Consider the following 13,068-nt stretch of genomic DNA (forward strand, 5'->3'; position numbering starts at 1 on the left):
CTCTTATCCCACTGCTTTGCTTGGTTATTGGCTGGGGGTCACCCCCAGAGAATGTGACCTCAATTACCACCACTTTGCTCAGTCATTGGTTGCTGGATACCCCAAGAAAAGTGTGACTTGGGTTCAAAAGCTGAGGCAGATTCAGAAGATGCTTCAGCTGGAGGCTGTCAGCTAACAACACTCCTTGCAGCTGCTTAAGGCATTCCTTGAAGGGGGATATCAGGAGTGTATAACTATGTCTTCCACATGGACTGAGCCCAAAACCAATATGTGTGAACTAAATTTGTTTGGATTAAAATTTATTTTTTCCACCCACTATGCACTATGTGTGTCTCACAAAGGAGATTTGGCTTGCACATCTGAGTGTCCTGTGCATCGGTTCAGGACCTATCTACAGTGGTGTAGCTTGGGGCATCAGCCATGGAGGTCACCTAGAGAGGTTGTGATGATGACTAGTGCAAGTGATACTCCACATGCAAGGGAAGCTGAGGGCTACGCTGCCTGGTTGGTGGGGGGTAAGGTAGGGATTTTTGGGGGAGAAGAGAGACATTGAAAAGATGGCAGATTGTGGAAAATTCTTTGCTGATTGATTGATTAGGGGGATCATGGACCTCTTTGGACAGAAAGTTTGTGAGTTTTTTCATTTTTATTTTGAACAGCATAAGGTGGCACCGCTTCTCTGTCTTCGACAATACTTTCTAAGTTACGCCTGTTTTTTTTACCCGCTCCCACATTTGTTCATCAAACATTTATAATTCTGTTCCAGTTATGGAAATGCTGAAGAGAGACTCTGCCCATGGTCCCAGTGCATGACCTAGCAGAGAAGACAATACATCATACCAGTACTATGAAAGAGGTAAGCACTACTGTGATGGGAGCAAAAAGGAAGAGTCCCTAACTCAATCCTTGGGGGAGAGGACAGTCAGGGAAGGCTTCCCAGAGGAAGTGATGCCAATTTAGCCTTGAAGGTAGAGTATGAATTAGGCATAAAAGTAGGGGAAGGGGAATTCCACGTGGACAGAGAAGCATGTGGAAAAAACATGGAAACATGAAAAGATGTGGCAAAGGGAGGAATTTTAAATAGTTGAATATGACTGAGTCTTAGTGGATATGTGCAAAGGAGTGGAGAAGGGAGACGGAGGAGTGGTTAACAACAAGGCTGAAGAAATAGGCAGGAAGCAGATTATAAAGGAGTTTTATGGTAAAATAAAGAGCTTAACTCTTATGCCAAAGATCAGTAGGGACCCACTGATGCTGAGGAGTGATGAGATCAGAAAAGTCACTTTGGCTGCAGTGTGCAGGATGAATTGGAGGGACAAAAACTGGAAACAAAAGAACACTTAAGAAGGTATTTTTTTTTTTTTGAGACAGAGTCTCACCGTGTTGCCCAGGCTAGAGTGCCGTGGCATCATCCTCGCTCACAGCAACCTCAAACTCCTGGGCTCAAGCGATCCTCCTGCCTCAGCCTCCCGAGTAGCTGGGACTACAGGCATGCGCCACCATGCCTGGCTAATTTTTTCTATATATATTTTTAGTTGTCCAACTAATTTGAGACGGGGTCTCGCTCTTGCTCAGGCTGGTTTCGAACTCCTGAGCTCAAACAATCCTCCCGCCTCGGCCTCCCAGAGTGCTAGGATTACAGGCGTGAGCAACCACGCCTGGCCAAGAAGGTATTGTATTAGATCATATAGAAAGGTTCAAACTAAGGTAGGGATTCACAGAATTAGTTGGATTTTAGAGATATCAAGGGGGTTGAATCATCAGGACTTGATTGAAGATAAGGATAAGGGATGGAGCAGGCAAGGTTGATTTCTAGGTTTCTGGATTGGGTGACTGGGGTTATGGTGGTGATTGACCTGTCCTACTGTCTTCTCTGTATGGCCTAACTCACTGTGGTAATGGCAAGGATTTCTCAGTTTTCTCAGGCTGCCATAACAAAATACCACAGACTGTATGGCTTAAACAAGAGAAATTTATTTTCTCACGGTACTGGAGGCTGGAAGTCTGAGATCAGGGTGCCAGCATGGTCAGGTTCTGGTGAGGGCTCTCTTCCTGGCTTGCAGATGGCTGTGTGCTCACCTGGTCTTTCCTCTGTACATGTATGTGGACCACAGAGAGAGAGATCCCTTTCTCTTCCTTTTCATGTAAGTCCACCAGTCCTATCGGATTAGTTACCCATTCTTATGACCTCATTTAACCTTAATTACCTCCTAAAAGCCCTATCTCCAAATCCAGTCACGTTGGGGTTTAGAGCTCAACATATAAATGTTGGAGGGGACACAATTCAGTACAGAGCAAAGGGTAATGAAAAAAATCTGAAGAATGAGCTGCTTAGAGTACTCTGAATGCTTACAGAAATATACATGTTTGGGTATATATAAACTGAATGCACAACTCTCCTACTGGTTCTTTTCTTGGGTTTTCTGGGTTGATTCCACCTAGGTTGCATCTAATACCTCCTTCAGAGTTATCAGAGCCACCTCCTTGTATTGTTATGTTTTGGGGAATGATTTGGGGCCCTTGGCTAGCTTCCTTGGAGCTTGTGCATTCCTTCCTTGGTGACAACCTTAGGTGGTTTTCTTCCACATGAATGCAAACCATATTATGATTCTGGGATCCGAAAGATACAAAGAACCATATGCTTACTTTTCATTACATCTTATAACTGTACAAGTTGATGTTAAACTGACTCTGTTTTTCCATTATCATTGTACTGTGAGTTCTGCTTTTGAGTGCAAGCCTGTTTTTCTTAGATTGCCAAATCCACCAATTTTAAAGTTCATTAGATTTATTTTATATTTTATTTTACTCCCCATCAATGGGGTTTTAAATAAAGATGGAGACTCTTAGAAGAAGTTCTGGTTTAGCAGTGGGGTGAGGATAAGAACAGACACAATATTTTTTGTGTTGGAAATGTTGAGTTTGATGTGCTTATGGGATAATCCCACAGACTTTTGAATATACTGGTTTGGAGCTCAGGAGAGAGGTTTGAGATAGAAATAAAGACTTAAGATACATCATAATATAGGTAGAATGGAAACCGTGGGATAGCACCCAGGAAGAGTAAACAGAGTGGGAAAAAAGGAGGGAATGTAGTGGAACTCAAGAAAACATTGACATTAAGAGATAGAAGAGGAGACTAGGAAGCAGAAGAGAAATTGGCCGCAGTAGAGTTGGAGGGAGCTCAGGAAAGAGTGCTCTCACAGAAGTCAAAAGATGAAACATTTCCAAGATGAGAGAGGTTAATAGCACCAAATTCTGGAAAGAGGTTGAATAAGATAATGACTATCAAATAGGATAAAGTAGGGGTTGGCAAAATTTTTCTGTAAAGAGCAAGCTAGTAAACATTAATGTTTTAGACTTTGTGGGCAATAATGTTGCAACTAGTCAACTCTGCCATTGTTCAGTGAAAGCCACAGACAGTACATAAATGAATGTGTGTGGCTGTGTTCCAATAAAACTTTATTAACAAAAAGAAGTGGTGGGCTGGATTTAGCCTATGGGGCTGAAGTTTGCCATCCCTAGCTATACAGTACAGATTAGAGTTTATTGATGACTTTGGCAAGAGAAGTTCCTGTACAGTGGTGGCAGCAGAAGCCCTACTGCAATAATTGAGAAAGTGGAGATGGAGAGTGCAACAAGCTTTTCTGAAGCTGTACTGTAAGTGGGGGGAAGTGTGGGCCCTAGAGGGCTTCACCAGGTTCAGAGAGGATTTTCTCTTTCAGAGAAACTCTTGCACTCTCATGGGGGAAGACTGCAATGTTCTCTGGGAATATTTGTGAAAGTTGTTTCCCCCTGTCTGCTTGCTTGTGAGCTGCCACCAAAACTTTAATTGACTTATTCAGGCTTAATGAATATTTATTAGGAAAATTGTAAATCAACCATTTTGCTATAGGATTGAAACTCAGTGAAACCACTGCAGGGGTAATTTTTCCAAAGCTGCTGACATGGGGAGAAGATTATTTCTTAGGCTGTTAATACAGGTTCTTTTACACTTTCACAGCTAGAGCATTGCGAATCAACAAATAAGCAAATACCTCCTGCTCAGAGCGCTGGTAGGCTGGCAGGAAAGTGGTCATTTTGAGTTTCTGAGCAGCTAGAGGCTTAAAGGGGCCTGGTATGACTCCTCAATTGCAAAGGCTCACAGCTTTTGAAGCTCAAAGAGAAATTCAGTTGGACTCCACCTAATTGTATTAGGAAGAGCAAGTCCAAATGAAGGGGAAAAGGGAATGTCCTCCTCTTGGGGTTCTTATAGTATTTCCTTTAAGCAAGGCATTGGACTTAAATGGATGCGGATTCTTTTTAGTCATCATCTGTCTTGTCACCAAGACTGCAGTCCCCTTGAGGGCAGGAGCCGAGATTGCTCCTCCCTCATCTGGTGAGGAGAGCAAGAGAGTGTACAACTTCCCCCAACCATCTAGTCCAGGTGATGTTTGGTTACAATGACAATGGCTGTCAGAAAATTTGGGGATCTTGCCCATTCAAATGGTCTTGTGAACCCTCCACGTTGAGGATGCTGAGGATGTGGCCGGTTTGGAACATTGATGTGTCCCTAAAGCCTCCCTCCAACCTTTCCTGACAATAATGTCCTTCCAGGGAGCCTTTTGAGAAAGTCCAAGTGCCCTGTGTCTTCACTGAGTATAAATGGCTTATCCATGACTCCTAGTCTTGGATGTGCAGGAAGTCTCCTAGCACTTCGTAGCACTTTTAGTTTTGGAGGCAGGTTTTGCTAATTCTCAGTGCCACCTGTCATTCTCTTGCGAGACTGTGCCCTTCCTTTAGTCCAGAAAGATAGGGGTGAAACTGTAAGTTTTTCCAGGGCCCCCAGATTCAAGAGAGATTTCCTGATGGGTTGCTAAGTTTTGTGTGTTCTGATAACTGAATGCAGATATATTGTTGCTGAGTATCATGTCTGCTAAGTGATCTGATAATAAATTGGTTCCCAGGGAGCCCAATCCAACAGGGTGGGGACAAGAGGGGAGGGGTACAGTCCAGAGTAGCTGAAAAGCTGGCTCAGGTTTTGACAGTAATTCTCCCACTCATAATAGGTTTTGGTGGCATTTGTGTTACAACTGGTTTCTGACCCTTGTGAGACAGCATATTAATGCATCTTCTGTTTGATTGAGTCTGGATTCTGAGGAATAATGGTTTTGCTTCTCACTTATCAGTTCATTCTCCTCCTCTATGTTCATTTCCCCAGGTCACAAGTCAACGCTTTTCCCCATCCAATAGCAGGAATGTGATTTGTAGCACTATTTCTCCCCATGATCCTACCAGTTTTCTTAAATACGTTTGCCCTTTCTGTTTCAAGATTGTTCTATTGACTGAGTGTGATCAGCTGTGTCTTAACAGGGCAAGAATACTGACGCAGAGACCAAGAGGCATCCTCCTTTTGTGCACGGGGGGAGAGTGCCATTTGAAGTTCAAGGCCTTTTTGTAGACTTGGTTGGCAAGGCTGACCTAAGTGTATGCAAAATATATAGCTACTTACAGCCCGATCTGAGAAACACTAAAAGGACTCTTTTTTTGCTTCTCCCTTCCTCCAAGGAGAAAAATCCCCAAATCCCACCTAAACCAAAATAGTGCTCCACTATCATCTGCCACAGTGCCTGAGATTAGCTTCTCCTTTGGGGTAAGGAATTAGAGTTCCTATTAAAATAGAAATCTATTATTTTGGAGGATCCAGGGACATCGCTTGGTACTTGAACTGATTTCATCAGCCCCCAAGGGGACTATCACTCTAGTCTAGTCACTGAACCTGCTCCCTAGAGAATCATTTCTCTTCTGGTGGGACTGCCACAGGTGCCTTAATAAAAAAAAAAAAAAAGCAGTGGAAGAGTTATGAAGTGTGAGTGGTTCGGCAGCTATTCAGCATTTCAGAGCACAGTGAAAATGGTAGTAATTGTGATGAAGCCTACAGGCCAGCCTACACTTCAGAATTTTCTGAGAGTGTTTCTTTCTCACTTTTGTTTTTCTTCTTCACCAAGGTCTTGTGTTCCTTGCTTTCTAAGTCCCTAACCCCAGATATCTTTCTTCCTTTATCTCCCTAGCATCTCAACTGCACTTTTCTTCTTTTCTGGCTCAGTTGCAAATTATCCCCTCTCCTTTTTTTCTATCATTATCCCCTGTTCTCTAGGATGATAATAATATAAAACTGATTTACATTTAAACACTTGCTTTATTTATTAGATAAAGTTGACTTCCATGTTCAGAATCTGCAAATCAGACTAGATCATTAACCTTTCATTTCTCTCTCAGGAATATTCTAAAATAAGTATAGTCCTAAATTCATTATTTCTTCAGTGAAATAAAGATCAGTGACCTTTGGTGGAATAAAGGTTTTCCAATGAGGCATTAAGTTATTATCAGTCATTAAAGCAGCAGCACAAATCTTAGCCAAGCAACTGAGAGTACTAGGACATATACTTTGTGACGGCATAGGAAAGTAATTGGAAGTGTTTTTGAAGGTCATCAATTCTGAATTTGGGCACTTCTTTGGGAGGTCTTGTGTGGAGATGTGAGAATTGGGGACCAAGGCTTGAGGCAGGGCAAGCCTCTGGGGAGAGAGTCCCCAAGGGTGGAGGAGACAAAGAATGGTAATGGAATGCCTTAAAGTGAAACTATCTAAGGTCTTGGAGGTATGATTCTGTTTAAGCTGAGGGGTCTGAACCTGACTACAGTTGCAGTTGAGATGGGGAGAGGTGTAATCCTTTGTGAAAATCCCCAGTAAGGGGACTGTTGCATCATTGGCAAAGCTTCTGGAAGGAAGTCAATTAGTGAACAACTTCTTGGCATTTGCATCCACGTAAAATTTTAAACAGCTAGTCAAAGTACAGACACAGAATTCTTTCTTTACAGTTTTATTTACAAAAATGTATTAAAACTTTGTACAATACCTCATGGCAATGAGGCTCCGTAATTTATGCCCACACATGCAATTTACGCTTTTACAACCATTAGTTTGCTTGGCAATTTTTCTGTTCACTGAAGTACAGCTTTAACAACAAAAAGAAAAGAATTGGAAAAAAAATCCTCAAGTGACTACCGCCAAACTCCCATAGCTTGAAGTTAGTAGCAGAAATTTGAAGCAATCAACATTTTTTTAAACATGCAAGTTTTTTTAAAAAATAACAAACCAATTTCCCCACCTCTTCAACCCAGTGAAGTTTCCTCTCTGAAAAACTGATTTGAGTCAATAAACATACATTTCTCTTTATACAGTGCCTATGAAAACGTTTGTGTGTAGGTTGGTTGGTTTGTTTTATACAACTTCGTGTTCACACAGCGTTAGCTTCCCGCACTGGGACATTATAGCATTCATAAGTTGAAAATCACAGTTTCATGAGAACAAAACAAAACAAAAACACAACAGCTTTCTTTTTTGTTCAATGCCATTTAAATTTTGACAGGTGAATTATTTGCTTATGACACAATTTTTGGAATGAAAGTTTATATTACACTTTTCTGAAAACGTTTCATTGGAACGAGACTTCTTCCTTTCTTTTTTGAAGACGAGAGCAAATATGCAGTGAGTCAACTAAGCATCTAAGGGTCACACTTGGGAAATGAATGCGAGCTCCTAGTTTTTGCAGTCTGGAAACTTCCCAATGCACGTTACCGATGAGAGCAAACTACTGAACTACAGAAAGCATACGTCGTTATATAGGAGGTAATTAGTGAGCGGAGACTATTTCCTCTGACTGTTCTGATGATGCCAATGGCAGGTATGCAGTTAGTTACTTGATAGCCCATGGAGCAGTGGAGTGATCTTCTGAGAAAGTCAGTAGAGACTGCTCTAAGCAAGGACCTGGAGTGATGCTGCTGTCCTTGGATTAGCAGTAAGGTTTGGGAATGCGTTTTAGTCTTTACAAACTAGAAAAGGACACATGCAGTCTGACGGAGAGCCACAGGCAGTAGCAGGCAACAGCTGGTAAGACAGACCTAGCAAGAGTAAAGTCAGACTGTGAACTGTGGTCTGAACCTGCTGTCCTGCCTTGCAATGCGGTCCTGTCTCCGGAGTGTACACTTGAAAGGCATACTTAGCAGAGAAAGCCGAGCTAAACACAGTGTTGTTTCTGAGAAAGATATTCTAAACATGTCTGGGAGTATAGGCAGCATTTCCCTCATCTCAATGCTAGATACTCAGCTCTATTGACTTAAAATTCACACTGAAGCAAGAAAAACAGATCTGCGAACTGAAATTCCAGGCTTCTTGGAGAGCTCCGGGATCCGTTTTAGGAAAGCACCAAGAGGTATCCTGATAGTGCCCCGTCCCTTGCTACACACAAAAGTCAATTTCAAAAGCTCTGTTAATCCCTTCACTGAGTGGGAAGTTATCATAGCATTTTCACAAAACCATTTCAAGAACACAGAGATGTCACCGATTAGTCCCTTTTCCAAAGCGTTTGAATTTACTTAAGTGTTGCATTTACATTCTAAAGATATACACATTTCAGCAACATGGAAAGGAAATAGGGTGCACAGAACATCACCACCAACAGGAAATACCAAAAACATCTGGTCAGCAGATCCTAGAAGAAATGCCAGTCTGTCTTCCCAAACACTGGGAGACAGATTTTTTTTTTAATCTGGAGGAATTAATTCTTTTAGCTAAGATTGGCCTCTTTGCTGAATTGGAATTTTAAATTTGTGTGTGTGTGTGTGTGCGTGCGTGCGTGTGTGTGTATTAAAGAACATGGTGTTTGTATACTGTGCAGTGGTATCAAAGAATGGCTTTTTTTGAATTGACTTTTTTTAATAAGATTTTTTTCACATACTGAAATCTTGCATGTCCATTTTTTTGTTGGTTTTTATTTAATTATTTTTTCAAGCAAAGCAAAAAGATTTCAATGATGGTTTGCATTGTCGTGAGTCTCAGAGTGTTCCATAAGGCACTGAAGGAAAAAAAAAATCAGTTTTTCCTATTGAAAGGTCATTGCACCATCAGCAATATTCGTGTCATGCCCGACACCAAGGAGAGTGAAATCTGGCTCAGGATCCTTGAAGCAGCCACGTTTTCGGTGATTTCCTCTCGTCACTTGCCTCCAGTGGGAAGGGATCTGCAAAGGCAAGGGGAAATTTAAATTTGAAGGGGCTTTCTATTGGGAATTGAGAGGTTTATTATGGCTCAGTCTATCTCGGGGAAAAACCGTGGCTGTTTTCTCAAATTGGCATCTCTGGGGCTATACCCCATTTGACTGGCTTTAGGCAACAGATCTGGTTAAATTCTTTAATCTGATGCAAATGCTTTGCAATAGGTTAAATTAGGAGGATCCTCAACCATATGTATTATAGTAGGGAATATATGGGCATTGTATGATGTCTAACTCAAGACTTTAATCACTTAGGATGTAGGTATACTAGAAAGTTTTAGTGGCATTTAAATATAAATATTCGGGAGAACTACACTGTAGAGTGTATTCTGATTGCAGACTCTGTGACAAAGGACTGTTTACCTAGGACAGAAGGTAAACAGTGCTCTACAGATTACTAAATTAAAATCCATTTAGACTCTGAGAAGAAAATTTGCTATTCATTGCCAGAAAGGTGAGCACTTGTTTTTCTTAATACCTACAACCTTAGTTATTAAAGTCTGAAAGTAGCACAAGGACTTTAAAGAGAGCACATTCCAGGAAGAGGCCAGAGCAAAGATAGCCATGAAGGGGCTTGGCATCCATGGGGTCTTTGCCTTGACCTTAGGAGCCTGATTGAGATGGTGATGGTGCCTTCCTTTTGGAGGCATTAGTTCCTGGGGGCTGGGGGATTAATTTGCCCCCGACTCTGAGTAATGAAGGCCACTTCTTGCCTCCTCTTCAAGCTCACACCTCCCTTTTCATCCTTTCCCTCTACATTGACGGGACACTTCCTTTTCTCCTGAGCTGACACTAAATATTATCCTCAAAGGAGTAACATAATCGTGATCTACCACCGGGCCTGGAATAAAAGTATCTGCAAGAAGAATGTCGAAGATTCATCTCAAGGCCAAAAGCACCCAAGGAGAGCAGACTCAGACTAACATGCAAGTGGCAAACCTCTTCCTTGGAACCCCTTGCCTGAGTCATATCTGTGTTAGAAGCTTCGAGAAGTTTTATATCTATGGCAGAAAGATCAATGTCTCCTCCACCCTCCCCCACTGGCCATGGGATATCACTACCTCGCTGCATGACTTTGGGAAAGTGACCTAACTTCTCAGTCCCTCTGTTTCCTGCTTTTAAATGGGGATAAATACAGTATTATCATTGAGGTAAAAGTCCTCTGGGAGAAAGAACATTGCCACCTCAGTTATCTAGAATTTGGTTTCCCACTTAACGTAAAATGAACTCTTTTAAGCAGGAAAACTTCTCCAGCAAGAATGTCTATGTGCAGGCTGCAGAAGGAAAATTGACAATGGGCTGCATAAACAAAGTTAATATTTTCTAGGAAGTTAAACAGAACAGTCCTACAGGAAAAATGGAAATCTTTTCCTCTAAATTTAGGCATTTTGAGGTCTTGCAAATGAGAGGGATTTTAAAAATATTGTTGAAGAAGCTGAAGAAGCCAGAAGTAGTTCTGACCAGCAGTAAGGAAATTGGAAATAATCTCTTAAAATAATTAGTGGAGTCAACCCTAGGGTGTAATAAATCTGGAGCACTTGATGGTTGGTCACCTGCCATGGCCTGCTCGTGGGGCCAGACTTCCAGTGGCTGGTCAGTAACTCAGAGGCATCAGGTAGTCAAAAGGCCGTCTGCTCCCTAGTGGGTGCTAAACGTGATCTGAGGCTGAGGCACATGTTCCCACAATGAGTCCAATAATCCTGACTCCACTAACACCCATAGAAAATGAGAGACGACTACCTTGTCTTTCAAATGCCCTTTTATTAACCAGATTTCACTGGATCATATTTTTGCAGGTCATTTACCCTGAGTCATTCTTCCTGAACAATTACTGCTACTATAAACCCTCAAGGCAGGCTCTGATAATTAGCAATAAAAGTATAATCTCAGGGTATTTTGGATCTCTGTGCCCCTGAATAGACCCAGACAGATTTAGGCCAACTCAAACCACTGGAAGTCTAAAAACTAAGTAACAAATTAGAAGTCACCAGGAGATATTCCAGAACTTCTTGAGAAATAAAAGATGAATGGGTGAAGAGGTCACTCTTCACTTAAACAACACTCCCCTAATGTCCCATCACTAAATTGGCTAAGGTTATCCAGAGGTTTCTATTTCTTGTTCAGCCTGCTTTGGCTGACCCCATGTGAGGTTTCCCTGGCATCTTCTGAGGGTTTTTCTTCTTGTCTGGAGACTGCATATAGGCTTGGAGGACAGATTTGTTTGCAGAGGCTCATTCCAGGTTTTCTTTTCACCCCACAGATGGTTGCCAAGGTGCTACCTAACTGGGCTGTAACCACACTGGTGTTGGTGTCTATTAAAATGTGACTTTTGCCTCAATTAGCCTGAATTTTGCTTCACAAAAGTGGGTCAACCAAGATGACTAAAGGAAAGCCAGAGATCCAGAAGTTGTGGAAAGTAAATTTCTGGGCTTTTCCCCTGGGTTTGATGTTCCAGGCCTCCACTTCAGGACTGTAATATTCTGCACAAACAAAGGTTTGCAGATCCTGTTTCCTCCCCTCATATATATATATATACACATAAACATATACATACTAATACATATTTTTCTGTCTCTCTATATATTTATCTGTATATCTATCTCTATCTCTCCTCTCTTCCTTCCCTCCTTTCTTCCTTTCTTTCTTTTCTTGAGTTACATTCTCGGAGATCATTTTCTCTAGAATCTTACTACTCCCTGGACCAGCAGCATCTGCATGACCTGGGAGCGTGTGAGCAATGTAGAATCTCAAGCCCCATCCCAGACCTGCTGAATCAGGATCTTCACTTTTACAAGGTCCCCACATGACCCGCATGCTCACTGACTCAGGATGTGTGAGGAGTACTGCTCTGCACCTTTAATAAGAGACTGAGGCTATGGTAGCTGGGTAACAGGGACATAGATTCTCAGATGGAATGGTTGATAAACAAAGGAGGTCTGGAGGTTGTGTGACTCTGAGCCCTGATGCGCTTCTGTTTCAGAAAGATTCTGTATGGAGCACATAAGGAGTGGGGCATATGAAGACTTTTCTTGTAGACAAGTGGGACAGAAACTTAAGATCTGTTCTTCATCTGACAGGACTCCATTGTGGCTTCAAGTTTCCTGGAGGCCACCAGGCCATGGGTGGCTAGAAGCGGCATGGTTTAGTAAAGAATATGGCTATAGGAGGAAGAATGGCTGAGTTCCAGTCCCAGAGCTGCCACTACTACCTAGTTGTATTGCCTTGAGTAAGTCACTTGATGTGGCTTAGTCTTAGTTACCTGAAAGGGAAAATACTACCTGACCGTCTTTTCTCAAATGAGGCAATAAATGTGAGAGCACACGGAAAACTGCTACACGGTGTTACTTATTTGGATGCCAGCACCTCAGAATTTAGGATAATTAAGCTACTGAAATTGCTCATGTACTGTCCTATGAAAAAGCAAATAACATACCCTAAATTATAATGGGCCTATATCACCTAATCAAGAGTAAAACATCTTAAGCACACTGGGACATTAAATGCTTGCATGCAAACAATGCTAATTACAGATGAATGCATGTATTGTACATCCACCAATGCAATGGGAAGACTTTGTCAGTGGGTTAATTCAGTGTGCTGAGTATGTTGTGGCAAAAGGCAGGAAAAAAGAACAGTCAGCAACTTCATTAAACAAGATGATGTTTTCCATGGTGAAGACAACTGATTTATTTGGATGAAACATTATTTAAAAATCAGCTGAATTTAGATCCACAATGTGAAATATAAGAAGGTCAAAACACAAATGCATTTGTAGACATTCCAGTGCATTGACATTTACTCATGAAGTCAAAATCACTCACCTAAAATAAGGGGTATGAAGTTGCTAATTGTTCTGTTCCACTCCAGATAGACATGGTAGTGATGACAGATGTACTTTAAAGTAACAAGACCATATTCTTTTAAACACTTCCAGAATGGAAACATTGTCCTAATACAAGCTTGCCTTTGAACACAT

At 41.7% G+C, this 13,068-nt stretch overlaps 1 protein-coding gene across 2 annotated transcripts in view; it reads right to left on the reverse strand.

Moving 5' to 3' along the window:
• Positions 1-6,844: 6,844 nt before the first annotated feature.
• Positions 6,845-13,068, reverse strand: part of GRIA3 (glutamate receptor, ionotropic, AMPA 3) — a 285,940-nt gene continuing 279,716 nt past the window's right edge. For both annotated transcript variants that reach the window (XM_012664833.1, XM_012664832.1), the window contains one exon: positions 6,845-9,059. The gene's annotated coding sequence lies outside the window, so the exon portion shown is untranslated. The remainder of the gene's footprint in view (positions 9,060-13,068) is intronic.

This window comes from Propithecus coquereli, unplaced genomic scaffold (assembly GCF_000956105.1).
Source record: "Propithecus coquereli isolate 6110/MARCELLA unplaced genomic scaffold, Pcoq_1.0 Scaffold92, whole genome shotgun sequence".
Classification (NCBI taxonomy): Eukaryota; Metazoa; Chordata; class Mammalia; order Primates; family Indriidae; genus Propithecus; species Propithecus coquereli.